Here is a 19,154-nt window from a genome sequence, read left to right on the forward strand (position 1 = left end):
CCCCAAATGCCTTCCCTGTCCTCCCTCTTTCCTCTAACCTCATCTCCCCTTTACCCCCCTCCTAATCACCCCCCCAGCACACAAACACACCCACACCACACCCCTCATTCCTCCCCATACTCTTGTTACCCCATTCCCCATCTCCCCTCTGTGCCAGCCAGTACTGACCGGTGTCCATCTCCTTGCCCCTCCCCGACGCAAAGGGTGTTTGTGGTGGATTGGAGCTCCTAATTTCTCTAGTCTAGCCCATAATGGGTGTATATCCCAAGATAATACTCTCTGCGTGTGTGTGTGTGTTTGTATGAGCTAGTGGACAGGAGTGTGTTCAGAGAGATGACATAGTGGGATGTTTTGGTTGTGGCCATCCTCTCGTGGATGGCGGTCCTGCAGCTCTTTGGCAGAGCTCCACATTTAAAGGTGATGCAGCACAAAACAGACAGAGAGAGAAAGAAAGAAAGAGAAAAATTCAATTCAGTTCTACCTCTCTCTTTAGCTCTCTTTTGTATTTCTTTTCCCAGCTCTTCTGTCTTATATGATCATTCAAGGGTCACAGGAATATTGTTAGGGCACTATGGTCCTGACCTTTGCACTCCTTACTATTGTTTGCTTGCAATGTTGGTGATCTAGGAATTGAAGCTCATTCTGCTGCTGATATAGTTGCAATGCGATCTGGATAACGGCATCAACTGTATGCCTAAAAAGTTAAAGACAGAAAAAAGATGGAGAGAATAGCTTTAAAAGTGATTGATAAAAAAGGAGAGAAAGAGACACTCACTGCAGGCTCTTAGCTTGACCAGACAAGGATTCAGACATTAAGCTACCAATGAAAACTGTTCAATTTTTGTTTGAATTATGTGCTGGTTGGAAAACTGTTCAGCTCGATGCGAGTCCTTTCTCATTCTGCATCAGCTTGTTCCTCTCTAACTGATTTGTTGTTTGCTTTCTGTCTTTGTAATCGGCACTAGTCAGTAGCCTACATGAAAACTAGCCTTTCCTTGGTTCATTGCTTGCTAGGATATTGTTAATGCTGTTAGCTGGTTATGCTCTCTTCTGAGAAGACCATCCCCCTCTACCCCAAGTACTGCTTTGATTCTGAGGTGAAGTCTCCAAAGGTTTATTCCAATCAGTGTGTAGCAAGGGTCCTCATCCATCAAGCTAAATAAACGTTGCACACAGAACGTTGTTAAAACCCCATAGCCCCTGATCTGAAAACCATTTCAACTGCAAATGAGGCAGTGCAGAGGGTTTGAATGCTTGGCTTGATGTCCCATTCTGTTCCATTTCCAGAATGATAGCTTTCCCTTCTCCATTCCCTTTCCTCCTTGCTCTCTTTTGCTTTCCTTCCATGTCTCCCACTGCTGCTGCCCCCCCCCCTCCCCCCATCTCCTCCCAAACAGGCTGACCCAGCTCCGGCCCTCATGCGGTGTGAAAACGGCTCCATTGTATTGGAAAATCTGTGGGAGGGACAGAGGAGGAGGAGGAAGGGGGTGCAGTGGTGGAGGTGATTAGGAAACCAGATCCACGGCTGGGCTTCAAAGGGAACTGGATCTCTCCGCAGTGCCTATTGATCAGCCTGGAATGTTGCTGGTCTCCTTGGTATTGGAGCCAATTGTAGCTGGGATATCAGGGAGATGCTGCACTGCCTCAAGATATATCTACATTAGACAATCCTATTAGAGTTTCTTGTAAGGCACTGAAGTGTCTATATCTGAGTGCAGCTTAGCGTGCAGGGGATCCGTGCTACTTTAGTCTTGGTAGTTGCTCTGCGGTTGTTCAAACTCATAGTTAAATGTGAGCAGATGAGTGCCTGCTCACCAGGTGCTCCGTTGGACCACAGAGATGCTGGTCTCCCAACATGACCCTTGTGTGTCTGCGCTCGTCTGGATTTCTGTGCATTGATTTAGGGGTAGATTTGGGGAAATGTGTTGGCAGGGCCTTCTGTGTGTCATGAAGAGGAGAGATCAAGGGAGGCCCTAGCAGCGACAGCCATTGTATTATTTAACTCCCTCTTTCCTGTCCTCCTCTCTCCACTTCTTTTCCATCCTAATGTTATCTACCCCCTCTTGCGTTCCCTGTTTTCCTTCCCTCCCTCCCAGAGAGAAGGCGCATGCAGAGCCAAGTAAACACTTTGATATGCGGAAACTCTCTCTCTCTCACTCTCTCTGTCTTTCTCTCCCTCTCTCTCTCACTCTGTCTCTCTCTCTCACTCTCTCTCTTTCTCACTCTGCCTATGTAGGTCACCATGACTCACTCCTTTACGCTTCAAAAGCCCACGGATCCCTGTTCGCTTGCTCTATCTTGAGCCCTCTCACGTTTAGCGTTGTATAAGAAGAAATGCATTTGGCAGTGTGTGCAGGCAGAGGAGCTATAGTCGACCATTTTATGTTTGAAATTGTTTTTCTGTTTAATTTGATATGAAGTCCTCTGGATTGTTATGTGTGCCACCCTTGTTTTTCTCTGGTACTGTCTGGTAGTAGATTTCACCTATATATTACTTATTTCAGAGAAAAAATGTACAAATATATATTATAACCCAACACACACACACGTCCTGCCTGCTTCTCTTCTCTACACTGCATTCACTCTGACCTAGATGCTGAATCCATCAGCAGCAGCAGCAAGCAGATTTAGTATTGCGTCAGAAATAAAATGCTTAGGCCTATTTCCAGATTTATGGCTAAGATTTAGCTTTTCCATCTGAGTGACAGTTGAACATTGTTTTGTCTCATAGCATTTTGTTTTGGTTTCTGGTTTATTTTAAAGGCAGTCTATGTAAGATTTTCACTTTCATCTAGCCTACAATCTTTTCATCAGTTCAGAAGATACGGTGGAGGGATGGACAGTTCAATGTACTTTTTACGGGATGTAAAAAAGCTCCTCCCCTTTTGCTGGAGAAGGTGGAACAGCCAGTCGTACGACTGAAAATCTTCCAAATTGCCTTTGATAGAGCAAGGTCAATAAGAAGAGTAAACATTGGTATTGACAGAAGGAAGAACCTGAGACGGTTAAAAAAGAAAACAGAGTTAAAACTTAGGCCGAGTTGGCTGTTTTTCTCTTAGGTAGGTAAGCGCAATTTGCATTAGCTAACATTTTTCATCTGGACTCTTGCTATCGAGGAAACTAAAAATGAACTAAAATGTGTTTGCATTATATACATGCTAACATGTTTGTTTCTATCTTTTTTTTGTCTTCTGTATTCTGTTCTCTAAATATATGTACAGAGAGCAGTCATAGGAGAGAGATAACATGATCACCCATCAGTTATATTAATGATCTGGTCTTTTGGCAAAAGCCTTGCTAATACACATGAAATATTGGTCACCATGCTCTGTTTTGATGTGCCATTGCAAAAATATTAGTGTTGATGGTAATAACCTAGGCTATAGCTCACAAGCCCTAGGAACTACACTGATCCCCAACCATTACTTTTTCACTTTAGATGTGTTGCACTAATTTCTGCAGGTCCTATCATAAATACACTACTCCTAATTGACTTGTGTTGTCAGTGTTGATCCGTTTGAGAGTTGACTGCATTTGTTGTGCATGGTAAGGGAGTGTGTTTTTCATGACGTTGGAAAGGGAGGTGGAGGCAGGTTTTGTCCTTGTTTTGATTGAAGTTCGTCATTTGTCTTTGCGCCTGCAGGGTGTGCTATTTTACATAAATACGATATACTTTAACTCATTAGAGTGCTGCCGATCAAATCCAGGCCAGTGCACACTGCACATCTGGTGGTGGTGTTGACTTTCCTCATTTACCATTTCTCCACCCTCCAGCCTGCTACCTGTTGGCTGGCCAGGTTAGCTCGCTATTTGTGTGTGAGTGTGTGTCCAGTCCTTGTGAAGGATTGTTTAGCCAAGGTCTGGTGTGGAGGGAAGCCCTTTCTTCTGTGCTCCCTCCACACATGGCAGAGGATCTGCATATGAATGCTGCCTTCTGCTTCTGAGCTCTCAGACACTGAAGAACCCCCCTTTTAAACACTGGGGCCTCTTTATGTGCGTGTGTGTGCGCGCATGTGTCTGTGTGTGTCAAAGAGAGTGAATTAGAAACACATAAACATAGATTTTGGATGTTTGTTGATTGGATGTTAGTTCATGTCTTTTGAAGACGATGTTGATGAGATTAAACTGTGTGTTTTTTCCTGCATCAGTGAGGTCTGCCTGTGAGTGTGTGTGTGTAAAGAGGACGATGGTGTGGTGAAGGTGCCAGGGGCTCCAGTGTGTCAGAGGCGTTTACTAGTGAAAGCCAGGCTTTGAGGAACAGCTCGCTGTCCTGACCCAGATCCCAAAAGGCCTTAGCGTGCCACATGTGTGTCCTTTTGTCCTCCTCTCTCCAGGCGCTGCTTTCACAGGGCCCAGGAGAAAGAAGGACTGCACAGGGCCGTTTTTGATGAGTCACTCAACCGCACAAAAACAGGAGGAGGGGTGGAGGAAAAATACAATAGCCTGCAACCCCCTTCCCCCTCCGTCGTCCCCTGAAAACGCTCCAATATTACATCACGCATACACAGGGCTGACAGTTAAGAGTGTAGTCCCAATGGCGTCCAGCCGTTACACGCAACATTATGCTGTAACATAAAAGGAGGACACGCTGTAACGTAAAAGAAGGGCATGCTGAGAGAAAGCTCAGACCGTCAGGAAAGCACAAGGGGCCGAGAAGCTGAGGAGGGATGTGCGTCTGTGTGCGAGACAAGGGGGAGGTTGGGTGTGTGTAAAATGGGAGCTTTGTGGAGGAAACCTGAGTAGGCCGGGGGTTTGGGGCTGTACATTCACATGCTTGTATCATCTTTCCCTTCTCCCCAGTCTCAATGCGCCCCTTGTCCTCTGAGCGGCCCCACCACGGCGGACCCCTTGCACCCACTCGTCTACTGGTAAGACCAGGAACTGGGCCCAGCCTTGCCCAAATGACCGCCTTTCCTCCAGCACCCCCTTTCAGCCCAGTCCAAGAAACAGTCCAGGCAAAGACAGGGACAGTCTCTAGCCTTGAGATCTGTATAATCCAATCCAGTGCAGTGTACTCCAGTCCACCTTTCCTTCCCATCCATCACGTCTCCCTCTCGTTACCATCAACCCTTTTTTCTCTCCATATATTCAAGTGGGCATTATCTGATACAGCCCTATCAACTATCCCTTTTCCCTCTACTGCATTTTGCTTTCCACTGGTTTCCACTGGTGTGTGTGTGAGTTGGCGTTTGTGTGTGTAATTGCAGTAGTAGTCTGTGTCTGTGGCATGGGTAATTAGAAAAGTGTGCAGGCAGGGTGGACTCGCAATTCACCATAAGACTCCATCATGACACACGTTTCTCTTCTCTACTTTTCTCCCTTCCTTCTCTGTCTCTCTTGCTCCTCCCCGAAGTAAGTTTTCCGTAAGAGTGCGGGCGTTTGCACTGGGCCATCAACAGGAAATTCCAGCCTTAGCGTGTGGGGGTGGGGATGGCTGAGAGAGCAGTGAGGGAGATCAGGAGTTTGTTTGGCAGCTTCAGGAGAGCACCCAGAGGTCTCCGACTCTGTCTCCTTAGTTTGGGCTGCATGAGACTTCCTTCTGGACAGTCACATGGACTGCGGCATGGCTAGAGAAACTGGCAACAATATCTGCCCAGCACTATTTTTGCATCTGCTCTCTCGTCAGTTCTTCTTTCTCGTGTGCTCTCTTTAATTTCTTTCCCATCCATCATGCTTCAATTATTTACTTTATTTTCCAAGGAATATCCTGGTGTTGTTTGCGCTCATATTTTTTTGCTCAGCTTCACCGTTGGTGCGCTACTTCAGGCCCTCTCAGGCTGTTATTCATTGCTTACGTGACGCATTGCGTAAGTTGCATTGTGTAAGTAGCATTGTGTATCGCTGCTCATAGGATCCCATTCATATAGAAGCTCCATCAGGTATTCTGTTCACAGAAATCTTTGTCAATCAAACCCATTATCCCTTTTTGGCAATTTAGCGCTGTCAACCCTTTGCAGGGAAATAAGTCCCTTGTTTTTGTCAGTAAATAACTGTAATAAATGGCTATATTCTATATGTAGACTGTTGTTTACATTAGGGACACAACAGGCCTTGGCACTAAGCCAACAGTTGATGCCAACTCATGACATCATCATTAAAGGAATCGTCTAAAGGCCCTGACACACCAAACTGACATCAAAGAACCAGCAGCGACACAGGCCGACAGTTGCGTCGCCTCACGTCGCCTGTGTCTGGTCCAAAAAGTTGCACTTGAACACACCGCAAAGACTACAGCCAACGGCCAACTAGCACGTACGTTCTGCGCCTGCGTGAGGGGAAATAACTCTCCATACCAGCAGGTGGCGGTAGTCTGTATTCGTCATTCAAAAAGGGAAACCGGAAGACCTAGGACTGCGGATATAAAAACCGTAAACAGCCGACCGTCGGCCTGGTGTGTCAGGGCCTTAAGTCTTGCTTAAGTCTTAAGTCTTAAGTCTTAAGTCTTAATGTAAAACAGCGATGTGATGAGAGAAATGGCCCAAGCAGTAAAAACCACTGCTATTTTCCTTTAATATGCGATCTACCCCTCTTTTCCTCTCTGATTGTAATGTAGCCTTCTTTCCTCCGTGTCTTCTCTCCTTCTCTCTCAGATGAGAACAGCCTGTGTTGCCTCTGCGGTAGGGCTGCACTGGGTTATGGGTAAAAGCTTTAATTGGCTAAATTGCATACATATGGTGATAGCTGTTGTCTGGAGGTGTGTGTGTGTTTGTGCATGTGTGTGTGTGCTGGCTTAGATGCTATGAAGTGATACCTTGTGAACAACGGAAGAGCAATCCCCTCAGGGTAGCGCCTCTTTCAATTACTGCAGTTTCCATTCCGGGCAGAGGTAGAGTGCAAATATGCACACACACACACACACGCACACACACTGTCCTCACACGCACACACACACGTAGAGACACACTCTCACACTAAGAGATAAACAGATGCTAATTCAAGAACACATGCAAACTGGCTTTGTTATTAGTGCTAGGCCTAAGTGTTTTCCCCCCACATAGATTGTTGATGTAAGAACTGGTTTGGGGTCTGATGGTGACCAACCAATCATTTATAGTCCAGGTCAGGGGTTAAAAGCTTGGCCAGCATCAACATTCCTTCATCCCTGTTGGTAAAATTGTACCGTTGGCAGAAAGTAAAGCCAGTTCGAATGACCTTTTTTTTTGTGTGTGTGTGTGGGGGGGGGGGGGCATCCAAAAGTGTTTCATCAGTATGTTGGCAGCAGAGACATTGAAGGCAGAAGTTAGCATCACTAGTACCTCTGCTAACTGTATCTGAACTATCCTGTTAAGTTTGGCTCTCACTGAACACTGCTTTGCAAACCTGGACATGATGGCATGATGGGAGAAGGGATGGATCCACAGCACTATGTAGAATACTCTATATTCTGATGGATCATCTCTGTATACTCTCCCTAGTTGGTGCTCCAGTGGAATATGGTAGTGTGTATTTGTGTGGGGAAATAAGACATTTGACCAACATGCTTAAAGTGATATACTGTCTGTTTGGGAATAAGTAGGGATGGTTAAAATGGGAATCAAAGTCAAATCAAAGCCTTATCACAGGCTGAACAGGCACTGGCTCTGAGGTTTGTCAGTGAATGAAATTGTTGGGTGGTCGTGTTTTTTTTTTTTTTTTGTTCCTTCCTTCCTCCCACGGATCAAACTGGTGCGTGCAAGTAGTGTGCATACATCCAAGAAATTTGGCATTAAAACAGCCTATCAAATACCTTTAGACCCAGACTTCAAAAAACCTAAATATCCACAGAGAGGCAATTTGTGTTGCAAAGAGGGAAGGGTTTGCGTAGCCTCTTAAAAGCTTCTCTGAGGCCCACAGCTCAGAGGAGGTTGGTTTCATCATCATCATCATTAGCTCTCTCCGTTTACTGCAAGCCTCCTGCCAACTCTTCTGGCTACCAAGCTTCAACTCTGTGGCTAATCCTCTACGTAATGCAGCTATCTCAATTAGTCAGCCCATAGCTATATAAGCTAATATTAGCTGTCCAATACACTATCCATCACTATAGTGCTACTAGCTGTCTGAGCTAGCATTGGCTAACCCATGCACTTCCTAGTAGGGCTGTCAGTTTCCCCTTAATTTGACTATGAATTGACTGAAATGTGTCAAATTTGTCTGAAATTTAAATTAATGATAAAAATGTTTATTAGGGATGCACCAATATGGTTTTGAGGACCATACTGATGTCCAATGTCGAGTTGCAGTTAGCTAGCTTAAAGTAATGAGCTGTCCCATACACTGTCTAGTTGCAGTTGCCTATCGAAGCTAGTAGTAGCTGTCTCATACGCTGTCTAGCTGCAGTTGGCTATCTAAGTTAGTATTAATAACTCTTGGTTAAGTTAGTATTAATAACTCTTGGTTATCCAAGCTAGTATTAGTTCCCTTGTACACTACCCAGTCAATTAAAAATTCTTCCTAGTTAGCCATCTTATAGGAGGAGGTTCATCTGCACTATGTTGGAGATGACAAAAGGTTCCTTCTTCCCTCTTTTACTGCGTAGTCTCAGCCGAAGTGCTCAGTGCTTGTTAATAGAGATGGAAGTGTAGGGTACAAGGCAGAAGTTGGCTGTGCTTGGATGCTCTGTGGCCTCATTGATGACCATTTGAGGTGCCCTGGACAGCACTTGCTCAAACCACTAATTGAAGTCGTTCTGCCCAATCTGACGAGCCTATTGATTGTTCCATTGTGAGTGAGTGTGGCCGGCTACAGACCCTGTGTGGTCAGTTGTGTTTACCTGTCAAGTTGATGTGCTCAGTGTCACTACTCACTTTACTGAGGCATGGAATAGGGGTTTGGTTTAGGCTAACTAAAATACTGAAGACAATTTCATGCCACCAGCACATTTGCATGTGCGTTCACATGAATGCATACATGCTCTCACCTAAACATATGAGATTCTAGGCAGATTTGTGGGCCCTAGCTGCAGACGACGACACCATAATGCATGAGGCAGATTCAGAAGCGCTTTGATTTTGACTTTATTTTCCTGCTGGGTATCAGGAGCTCAATGAGAACTTGTATTCTAGTAAGACGTCCGTCTGGTCGGCTTAAAGGAGGAATGGTCTCAAGGAGAATAATTTCTGAGTTTGCCCAGAGTGATGCTCGTCTTGGCTTGGTGTTTTGACTTTAAGTGGTACCCACACACGTTCACATGCCCACTCACACACACACAAATACAGTGAAAGAACAGATAGTCCTATTATAAAAATATGCACATCCCCTCCGCTCCCTCGGTCTGGCATCATTTCCCTGCCCCCTCTTTAAGCAGGCACCGCCCCAGCCCTCAGCTGGCTGTGCTCTGCAGTAGCAGGCCTTTCATCCCTCCATCCTTCCATCCCTCCATCCGGCCCTGCCCAGTGATTTATAATTCATCTGGGATCCTGCCTCCCTCCGCCCCGCTGCACCAGGACAGCATTAACATTCTGTTTGGTCCCCCGCTACGCTATGCACCCACGTGTGTGTGAGCGTGTGTATGTGTGTGTATCTCAGGCAAGATTCCTGAGTCTGCCGTCCCAGCCAGTGAGGCTCCATTTGGAATGGTTGTTATTGTAGCTGTATGTGTGTGTGTGTGTGTGTGTGTGTGTGTGTGTGTGTGTGTGTTCTGTTCTGGCTCTGCCTGCGTTCCTCTGTCATTGTAGGGATCAGGTTGCTTGCCTGGCTGTCTGTCTGTCCACTGCTGGTGTCTGTTGTTGGTTCTCCCTCTCTTCTCTTTTTCTATATGTGCCAAATCAGCTGCCTGTCCCACCTTCTGGTCCCTGTGTGATGACAGAAAGCAGTGTGTCCAGAAGCACAGTTGTGTGATATTGTGTGTTTAGTGCTTTAGTGTTTAGTTTAGAGCTCATCACCAGTAGTATCAGTTTCTTCATAGTATGTGACACCTGGTCCCACTAGGCTAAGGTAAAGCAATAACTAAATTTGAAACGGACACTGAGGCTTTATATTTATTGTGTTTTTTCAGTAGACCTTGCCTAAATAAAACATTCTTCCCTTAGAATCACTGGCCACTTTTCCTGCTTAATCACTGGCCACATGTCCTGTTTAACTGTCATTATGCTATGAATAACAAATTTGTCAAGTGACACCAAAATTGAAAGGGAGTAAGCTGCAGCATGAGATTTTGATTGTAAATCTGAGGTGGGTAGCCCCAAAAGTGGTGGTCAGTAATGTAAAGAGGTTAGCAGTGGAGTGGGAGAGACTGGATCTAGATTCCCCCGCAGGACCAAACAAAGATGTCTTCATGCAAAGGGGAATGACTGTAGCCCTGCACACAGCCTGTTCAGTGTCATTTGTGGGGAGCTGATCTACTTTAACCATAATGCACAAGAACAAACCAGGCCTGGTGCAAGAGGGATGGAATGTGTGTGACGGGACGACAGCCCTGTGCAGGCCTCGAGATGCCTGTCCAATCCAGGTACATCATGACCAAAACCAGCAGGAAGCATTCTCAAATAGCTGTCAAAAACGATTGTTATACATCAGTTTAATCTGAAAGGCCTGGCATTCATATGAAACCAATGAGGTTATTAAGCAAAATTTTGATCAGAATTTTAGTCTGTATACTTTCAAAACTGCAAACAGGCACTTTTTTATGTTTAGGTTTACCAAAAAGCAGTTCTGACTGCAATAACATTTTTAAGGTCAAATGTTTTGGCACTTGAGTGAGGTTTGAGTTGGGCCCTGGAGTGCAAAACATCTGAGTAATTACTTATAGTAGTGTGTGTGTGTGTGTGTGTGTGTGTGTGTGTGTGTGTGTGTGTGTGTGTGTGTGTGTGTGTGTGTGTGTGTGTGTGTGTGTGTGTGCATACGCAATTGTATCTTGGGAGGGGTAAATGTGGGTTGCAGATTTGTCTTACACTGTAAAAGAGGCCTGGAATCGTTGACATATAGTTTGCAAAAACTATCAATTATTGTGTATGTATTTTTATGGCCACTGTCAACAGTATTAAAGCACAAACCATTTTTCCTCAACATGTCTTCACAATATTGACATTGACATTTGTTTTTGTCTGTATCGCCCAGCTCAAGCCTATAGCCCTCTAGTACTGACCCTCTGACTGTCTCTCGCACATTGTGCTCATGTAGCTTGTCAACAGCAACTCCATCCTGGCACACAGAGCCGGCTGCAAAAGTGGGGCGCCAGTTGGATGATGGCGGTTCTCACATCTATATGTGTGTGTGTGTATGTAAATGCGCGTGTGTGAGACGTTGTTTTGGTGTTCATCTCTGGAAAGGTCACATCCACCCTCTCTGCCTCTCCTCCCTTGCTTTCCTCTCGCTCTGTTCATTATCCAGCAAGGCTTTCTCCCTCCGCTCTGCATTTATTTTTACCTCCTCACATAATCCTTAATTAATGCAGCTCCAGTCACCGTGCCTCACATCTCTCTCTACCATACACATGTACATGTACACATATACACTCACTCATTCATCTTCTCCCAAGCATGCGCACGGCACACACACACGTTCAGTCATTCATCTTCCCTGTCAGTCTCTTGCACAAGCATAATGATCTTGATCAGGCACACATTTTACACATTGTACACCCACAAAATAATGGGCAGAAGCGGCGTCCTGGTAGCTCAGTTGACGAAGGCGTGTACCATGTAACCGTGACATCCTAGGTTCAAATCTGAGCTGGGACCTTAGTTGCATGTCATCTCCTTCTCTCTCTCCCCAATCTTTCCTGTGTCCCTCTACTGTGCACTATCAAATATAGGCAAAAATTATCTAAAAAAAAAAACTGGCAGAGAGAATTATCTCTGCCCATTTTTGTTTAGATTGTTTTTTTGGCATTTTTTGCTGTACTTTTATACAAATAGGCTTTTTGCTTGTCTTATCAATATCCATGAAATGGCCCTGTACTATTGTTGCCTATAGAACCTCCCACACTTAACAATGGATGGAAACACTGGCGATTGTCGTTGATATTGATCAACACTCATTTTTAATAGGACTTGATCATGGTGTGGTTTTCAATCGCTTGAAAACTATCCTATTTTTAAGCTAGTCAAATGATAAAAGCAGCAGTCACGACAGCTGGTATTTACTATATAGCAGGTAATAATGATACACATGGCTTTGACTCTGTGAGTGTGTATGAGTGTGTCCGTTTTCATTTGGATTTCTGCTTGTCTGTAGCCCATTTCATGCCATGGTAAATTCAGTTTTTTTTAACAGCCAACAAGATGAATACAGCTGTGTTCCATGAAATGTTGTAGCCTAATTGTAAGGTTGTGGGTAGGAATCAGTAAAGTATATTTTGGTTTTCTTATCATAATTTAGAAACTGTGTAATATGGGGAACTGCAGTTATGCTGAAGCAAAATTGTGTAGGGCTATATCTAAGTTCTTGCTTTACTTATAGCACTATATTGAGCCTGGTTGAACTGGGCCACAAGAAAACACCCAGTCATGCATTGATCTGAGTGTTAGTTTTGACAGGCTAATGTATGTGGCTGCACATTTAACGGTCTTCTGAACCATTGAGAAAATGCTGGATCTTTCTTGAGTTGGTAGACTAAGTGTCTGCTGTTTTGATTACAAATTGTGAAAATGGTGCTGAGAGCTTTATGGGGAGGATGAGAGAGGTTTCCTTATAGACCATAGGCTACATCATTTCCTCGCCTTGAGCTGTTGTTCAATGATGATTTGGTCAAATTTGAAAATTGATGTCTCTGACTGGCAAAACAAAACTTATGTAGAGCTGCCAGACCAAGGGGAGATGCCCCTAAACATCCCTCTGCTGTCAGCGCTCCCAGTTCAGCATGGATTTAGATGTCATTGTCGGACAGATCTCTTCACTTCATACCAGTGCTCTGGCTTGTTGGGTTACAATTATATAGGGAATTCTACATTGTGCTGTGTATTAATGTTTACGTGTGTGTGCTTGCATGCATGCGTCTTCCTACTGAGCCAATCTTGAGGCCTTACCCCTTCTGATTTGTAAATCAGAAGGGGTATAGTGTTCTGTTGGGTTCAGTGGATAGTACAAATGAGTGTGCCACAACAATAGTAACACTCAACTCAACATGTAGGCTCTGCAGAATGCAAATATGTAGGAGCAATGCACATGAACACAGCATGACATGGGAAGCATGAACAGAAGGCAAACCATTCCTCGAAAACATGAACATAAAATGAAGCGCTTTGACCTACCATGAACATGGCCTCAGCTGGTTTGTCTGCATTGGATCGTTTGATGTTGACGCTGTTGTCATTATGTGCGTTGATTCGGTGTGTGTTACTGTGGAAGGAGCTTCAGGGAAGTGGCTCAGGTTTCTTATCGTCCTGGGGTCCTCTTGTCCGGCCAGTCAGCTACCCCAACTACGCTGGCAGATCGCTTCAGAGTTCTGAGGATGCTAGCCTAAAAACTTGCTAGCCCTACTGTAAGCTATTCGCAGTCAGTCTCCCATCAGTGCAGAATTTTTAGTGTGTGACACCCAATTTGATGTTGGCACCAAATTGTATATTTGAGCTACACAAGCAGAACTAAGCCTAACTGTGGGCAGAGACGGCAGCGATATCCTCACAGCATCGTTTACTTGTGTACTATCGGGATGAGCTCCAACCCAGTTCCCAAGTACTTTTACTTGGTTTGGCAAATGATGCTGTCCCAATATCAATACTATAATGACATGTTTTGGCACAATATAAAAACTTTTTTCCTCCAGCGGGACAAAAATGTCTCCTGACGTAAAAATGCCGAAATGCTGCTTGAACCTGTGGTGGTAATACCTACTGATCTGCAGATGGCACTGATTGGCTACTTGGGCAGTGTATAGAGTTAGTGAGATAGCTCCCCATAGTGCTTTGTAGCAAAGGATGCACTTACTATACGTCTCTTTCTGTACAGGAATCATTTCCATGGTGTGCTAATATGGCATTGTATAACCATGCTGATGGATTGTACAATGTCTTTCGATAATAAAAGTTTGCAGTTTTATTTGCATATTTATCAATAAGAGTTTTGTTTTGAAAGATGTGACCGGGAAGTCCTTTTCGCTTTTTTATTTGTTTTGTTTGTTCAATAGATATATTCACTGGTCGAAAGTAATTTAATCTGGTTAGAATTGCAGACTGTAAACTGGCATGTGCATAATTTGACCATGGGAATAAATTAACTCAATTGATGCATTTTTTTCCCCTGTAATTATTTTATAATAGGGCAATACTAGGCGGCATGAATCGCTGTAAATTTCAGTAGTACTTGGATCAGCTGATCCACTTGATGACGTATTTAGTATTCATTCATAAAAATGTATTGGTGGACATCTGTTTCTGACCTGAGATTTAAATCCAGTCGGCTGTTTTTACACCCTAAACTGTCTGCCTAGTGTGGGTGTGGCTTAAGAGGAAGACTGGAGGTGGCTAGCCAGCTAGCTGTTACAGTAGAGGAGCGCACGCACACTCATGCACACTCGCCTGCACACACACACACACACATACACTGATAAACAGTTAAGGTTGTGCCGAATGATTTCAGTGTGGGATGCTAGCAATATTTGGTAAGAAGACAAATGTAGAAAGGATAGATCTACAAAATTTAAAATGTGTCCTTTAAAAATGTGTCCTTTTTAAAAGTATCTTCTTAAATTACATCATAAAGAGCCCAAGATAAAGTCTCGCTAGCTAGCTACAGTGTTGAACAGTTTCTGATCCTAATCAACTAGGGCAGATTCCCTGCTTGGGAGATGGGTCTACCCAACACGCTGTTGAATAGTTCCATCCCATCAGTCCTTCTTGACAACCAGTCAGTCGGGGGGGGGTTGGGTATGTGAAAACAAGGCCGGGCTGTCCAGAGAATTGGAGCAGATAATGTGGCCTCAGCCGATGTTTGTAGCGGCATGTTTTTTTTGTTGTTGTTGTGGTGGTTTTTTGTTTTTTTTTGTTTTTTGTAGTAGTGGTAGGGCTGCACGATTGTGGCTAAAATAATAATCAAGATTATTTTGCTACATATTTGATCACAATAATTAGTCTTAATGTTTTGAGGAACAAAACCGTTTCTTGTATCAACATCTTGAATATTTTGCAGCGTGCCAATATTCAGCGATTATACACTATTAATTGTGCTCTCCTAGGTAGTGCGTCTGTTAGAAAAGTCCACTGTCTTAGTCTGTCAGCATCTACGAGTTATAGGAGGTTGTAAATGAGGGGAAACAGGTCTATTCTGTCAGAAGGTGATCTAAAGGGCAAAAACTGATTGAATCCTCATTGCTTTAGGTTGATATGCAGAAGCACTCTTCTATCACTAGGTTTTCTCTCTCTCGCTCTCTCTCACCAGCTTCTCTGATAGGCCTGCATCTGTTGCTAGGCAACAAGCTGTGTATATGTGTGTGTGTGTGCGTGCGTGCGCACATTATTGTGGCAATGTCAGGCTTTTGCCTGTGTGTGTGTGTGAGAGAGAGAGATGTTGAGAATGGAGAGAAAGGCAGATGAGAGAGAAGTACTCAGAAAGGAGAGGGAAGAGATGAGAATGAGTTGGAGCACTGATGAAGCTGAGGGAGAGGAGAGGAGAAAGCCAAAAAGCAGTAGATTGTCTCTGGCCTTTCCTGCAGCCTAGCTGCATATATATACAGGCCTGCCACTATCTTAGCGAGGTCACTGGCAAAGACAGCATGATTTACCAGACTGGCAGGCAGGCAGCAGGCACTGAGCTGTTATTGGACGGAACAGAGAGGTGTAGGGGAGAGTGAGCGTGCTCAGAATAGAAAATCAGACCAAGTGATTGGATTCCTCCCCACACCTCACTCCTCTCTCGCTCTCCCTCCCCCCGTCTTTGCACTCCTAGAGCCTTATGGGTAATGGGACCACTCCCACCCAGCAATCTCTCAAATTTCAAATATATTTTGTCAAATCCAGTCGTCCGTGTGTATCACCTGCTGCTCATCTGCTTATCTTTTTGAGAAAGAGCTGAGCATGAGGCCCTAATGAATTAAGAAAAGATTTAAGTAAGACAAGATTGAGATTTAATACTATTTTTTCCACCCCAAAAATGTACTAGGATTACAGAACTCCATCATAAAAGGCTAGTTGTTGATGAATGTGACGTGTAGCTTCTGTAGACTAGCATACGAAACACATGAGCTAGGTCTCCAAAACACATACAGTAAAGGCTCATTTAGAAGCTTAGCCTCCGTCCTCAAGGAGTTCAGATAATCGCCATTCTTTGAAAAAACACTGTGCGCTCAGTAATTACATTCCTTTCTGGGCTCTCTTTTTAAGCATGCACTTCTGTTCAACTCTAGCATAAAGCATCTCCACACTCTGTGCGTGTGTATGTGCCTGCATATGTTTGTGTGTGTGCACATACACGTTGTGTGTACGCGTTTGTTTGTTGGCCTCCTCCTTTCTCTACACAGGTTTACAATGAAGTGAATGGGCTCAGGTCAGGGACTGAGCCGCCGAGCTGGGCTGTGGTTGCCTGGATACAGCAGCAGGGCCCGGCTGGCTTTATTTGCACACCAAACAGGCTAGCTAGCTGCTGCCGCTATCCCTCTATACACCACACTCCAACATGGCATGTCAATAGACTGCCACAGCCACTGCTGGGCGGACACATGCACAAACACACACACAGAAGACGCTAGACCTCCCTCTCTGGTTCTCCTTTTGAAATCATGGCCCAGTGGCCATAATTAAGCTCACATGGGTAAACTCCAGGGAGGTTTGATGAGGTTTAGACCTATATAACATTGGTTTCATCATTCATGTTATTGTGTGTAGGCCATAGCATATCTGTTAACCAATCCCGTGCTAGCAGCTGACTGGCTGCCAGGGACTGTGCTGCTGTTTTTGTATCTGGTTGTGCAATAGGCACGGGAAGTATGCACACAACGCACACACACACACATGGAGAGAGCAACATGCCCTTCCCTGCATGCAGCTGCTGTGTTGTTCAGCTGTCGGAGTGGAAAATTTGAGGTGTGTGTTTGTGTGTACAATGACAGCCAGTTAGTTAGGAGTGGCATGAGGGTGGGGCAAACAACTGCTTTTTATCTCTCCACCTGCACATTCACCTCTCCTCAAATGTGTGTACGCGTGTACACATATTTCAGTATTGTGTGTGTGTGTGTGCTCATATCTAAATAAGACTGAATGTAATGGTGCAATTATTCACAATATCTACAGGTCGGTATGTACCCCAGTTTTGAGGTCACAGTTCCATATGTTTTCAATACAGTGGAGGAAAAATGCAATTATGGCACTAAATTTGCATAGTTATATTGACATTATAACAGACATTTTTGCTATCCAAGTTTATTTTTTGGAAGACTCAAGCTCAAGTTAAAGTTGGCTGCATACAGCCGAGTATCATAGCCAAGTAATTCTAATTGCTGAAATATTTTTTTAAATGGTGTATCAAACAGTCAGTGCTCGTTTTACATGACAATTTCACCACTTACGGAAATAATATTAGACACAGTTGCCTTTAGTTTTTCAAATCACTAGACGTGGTCAATCTGGAAGTCAACCTTGTTTACATGTGCTTCCCAAATCAAGCAGGTTGCTATTATACCATTCCTAGCACACCTGCCTATGCACATATGCGTGTGTGCATGCATGTATGCGTGCGCGAGTGCATCTATGAGTGAGTGTGCACACAGCATGCTGCAATATGCTGAAGTGTTGGCCTCTGTCTGACCGCAGAGGGAGTGGCTCAGAGGATAGAGAGGATGCTACAGGAGGATGGAGAGAAACAGGAGTGATGGGACAGAGGCAGAATGTTGAGTGTGTGTGTGTATTTATGTGTGTGCGTGAAAGAGAGGATGGAGAATAGTGCTGGCAACACCTGTCCTCCAGTAGGGAGAGATTGCTTCTGTGGCCCACCTCTCACTACTCCTCTCCTCCCTGCAATCATCTTCTCTGTGGCCAAGTCTAACTTGGCTGACGTCATGCACAAGGCGTCTGAGCACAACAGTTCTCTTCCCATACTTCTGTTATTTCTGGCATCTGGGCTGGGAGTGTTGTCAGGGCAGGTAGCAGACCTGATGCCAGCGCTTAAATTGTCAACAGCCCGACAACATACTGTCAGTAAGCTACTCATACCTTTAGCTTGACTACCCCTCCTGAATATTTAACTCTCTATTTTTTTTTATTAATGAAAGTTAATCTGTCAGCAATTGAAGAAAGTTCCTTAACTTACTTTTTGTTTTTTCAAATGATGGTTGTTAAGAACAGTCTGCTGGTCTACAAGATTTACCATCACTTTTATATGATATTGGTGGAGTGATTCATTCCTTGTGCATGAATAGCCCATGTGTGTAACCTCATGATGTATGACTTATATTCCTGAAGGGTATGTATAGACCCAACCCACCAAGTAGAAAACATGAATTTACCAGTAATGTGTGACCCCCCCACCCTACCCCCTGAGCATAAGTCTCACTGACATGCATTCATGGCCTGAATTGCATGTTAGTTTATTTCAGCCTCACACAGGACACCTGGGGTAAATCACAGGCTCTGAAAGCAATATTTCACCTTGGTGTAACATTTGTAGTTTTTGGATATGCACACCCCTGTGTGGCTTTGTAAGGAGTCAGTTACCAATATGGCCTGTACCATCACTCAAACTGGTGTCACTCCTGCTTCTGATTTGCTTATGTTGTTCTGAAATGTATACTCCTAACACAAACTAAAGTGAGCTTTGTTGTGTTTTTTCGATAAATGGGCCTAGTTGTCTGTTTGCAAAAACTGATTTTAATATTTCCATTCCTCTTTATTAGGCTATTTAAATGTGAACTATGCAGACTTGTGCATGCTGTAGTGCACTGAAATAACTTGTAATAACATGTAAACATACACACTGTAAAATGAACAACTCTTTGTTAGTTGAAATTACATATGCACACTAATAAACAGGCTTAGTTCCGAAAGATTTAACCGCATGCTGTTGGGAAAACATCAGACGGATGTCTAGGCAGGTGTAAATTTGTTGTGTTACCACAGTATTTTAATACCGAAAGGCAAAGCTTACAGTTGAAGTTGCTCCTTTCTGTTTTTTAAATCTGAAATGTACCCATACATCTGCCTTTAGATTAGCTCTTGCTGGCTTAATGGCACCTACAATTAATATTGAACAGATATACAATATAGTGCAACTTCCGTACGTCTTGAGCCTGCAGTGAAATTATTGCTAGA

The 19,154-nt window shown here is 44.1% G+C and overlaps 1 protein-coding gene across 3 annotated transcripts in view; it reads left to right on the forward strand.

Moving 5' to 3' along the window:
- The window catches only part of ankrd11 (ankyrin repeat domain 11), a 104,543-nt gene that overhangs the window by 55,499 nt on the left and 29,890 nt on the right, over window positions 1-19,154 (forward strand). Inside the window, exon 3 of one of the 3 annotated variants that reach the window (XM_078282642.1) lies at window positions 4,801-4,868. The exons of the other annotated variants lie outside the window; for them this stretch is intronic. The gene's annotated coding sequence lies outside the window, so the exon portion shown is untranslated. The remainder of the gene's footprint in view (window positions 1-4,800; window positions 4,869-19,154) is intronic. 3 annotated transcript variants of the gene reach the window in all.

The sequence above is a fragment of the Centroberyx gerrardi genome, chromosome 1 (genome assembly GCF_048128805.1).
Source record: "Centroberyx gerrardi isolate f3 chromosome 1, fCenGer3.hap1.cur.20231027, whole genome shotgun sequence".
Lineage (NCBI taxonomy): Eukaryota > Metazoa > Chordata > Actinopteri > Beryciformes > Berycidae > Centroberyx > Centroberyx gerrardi.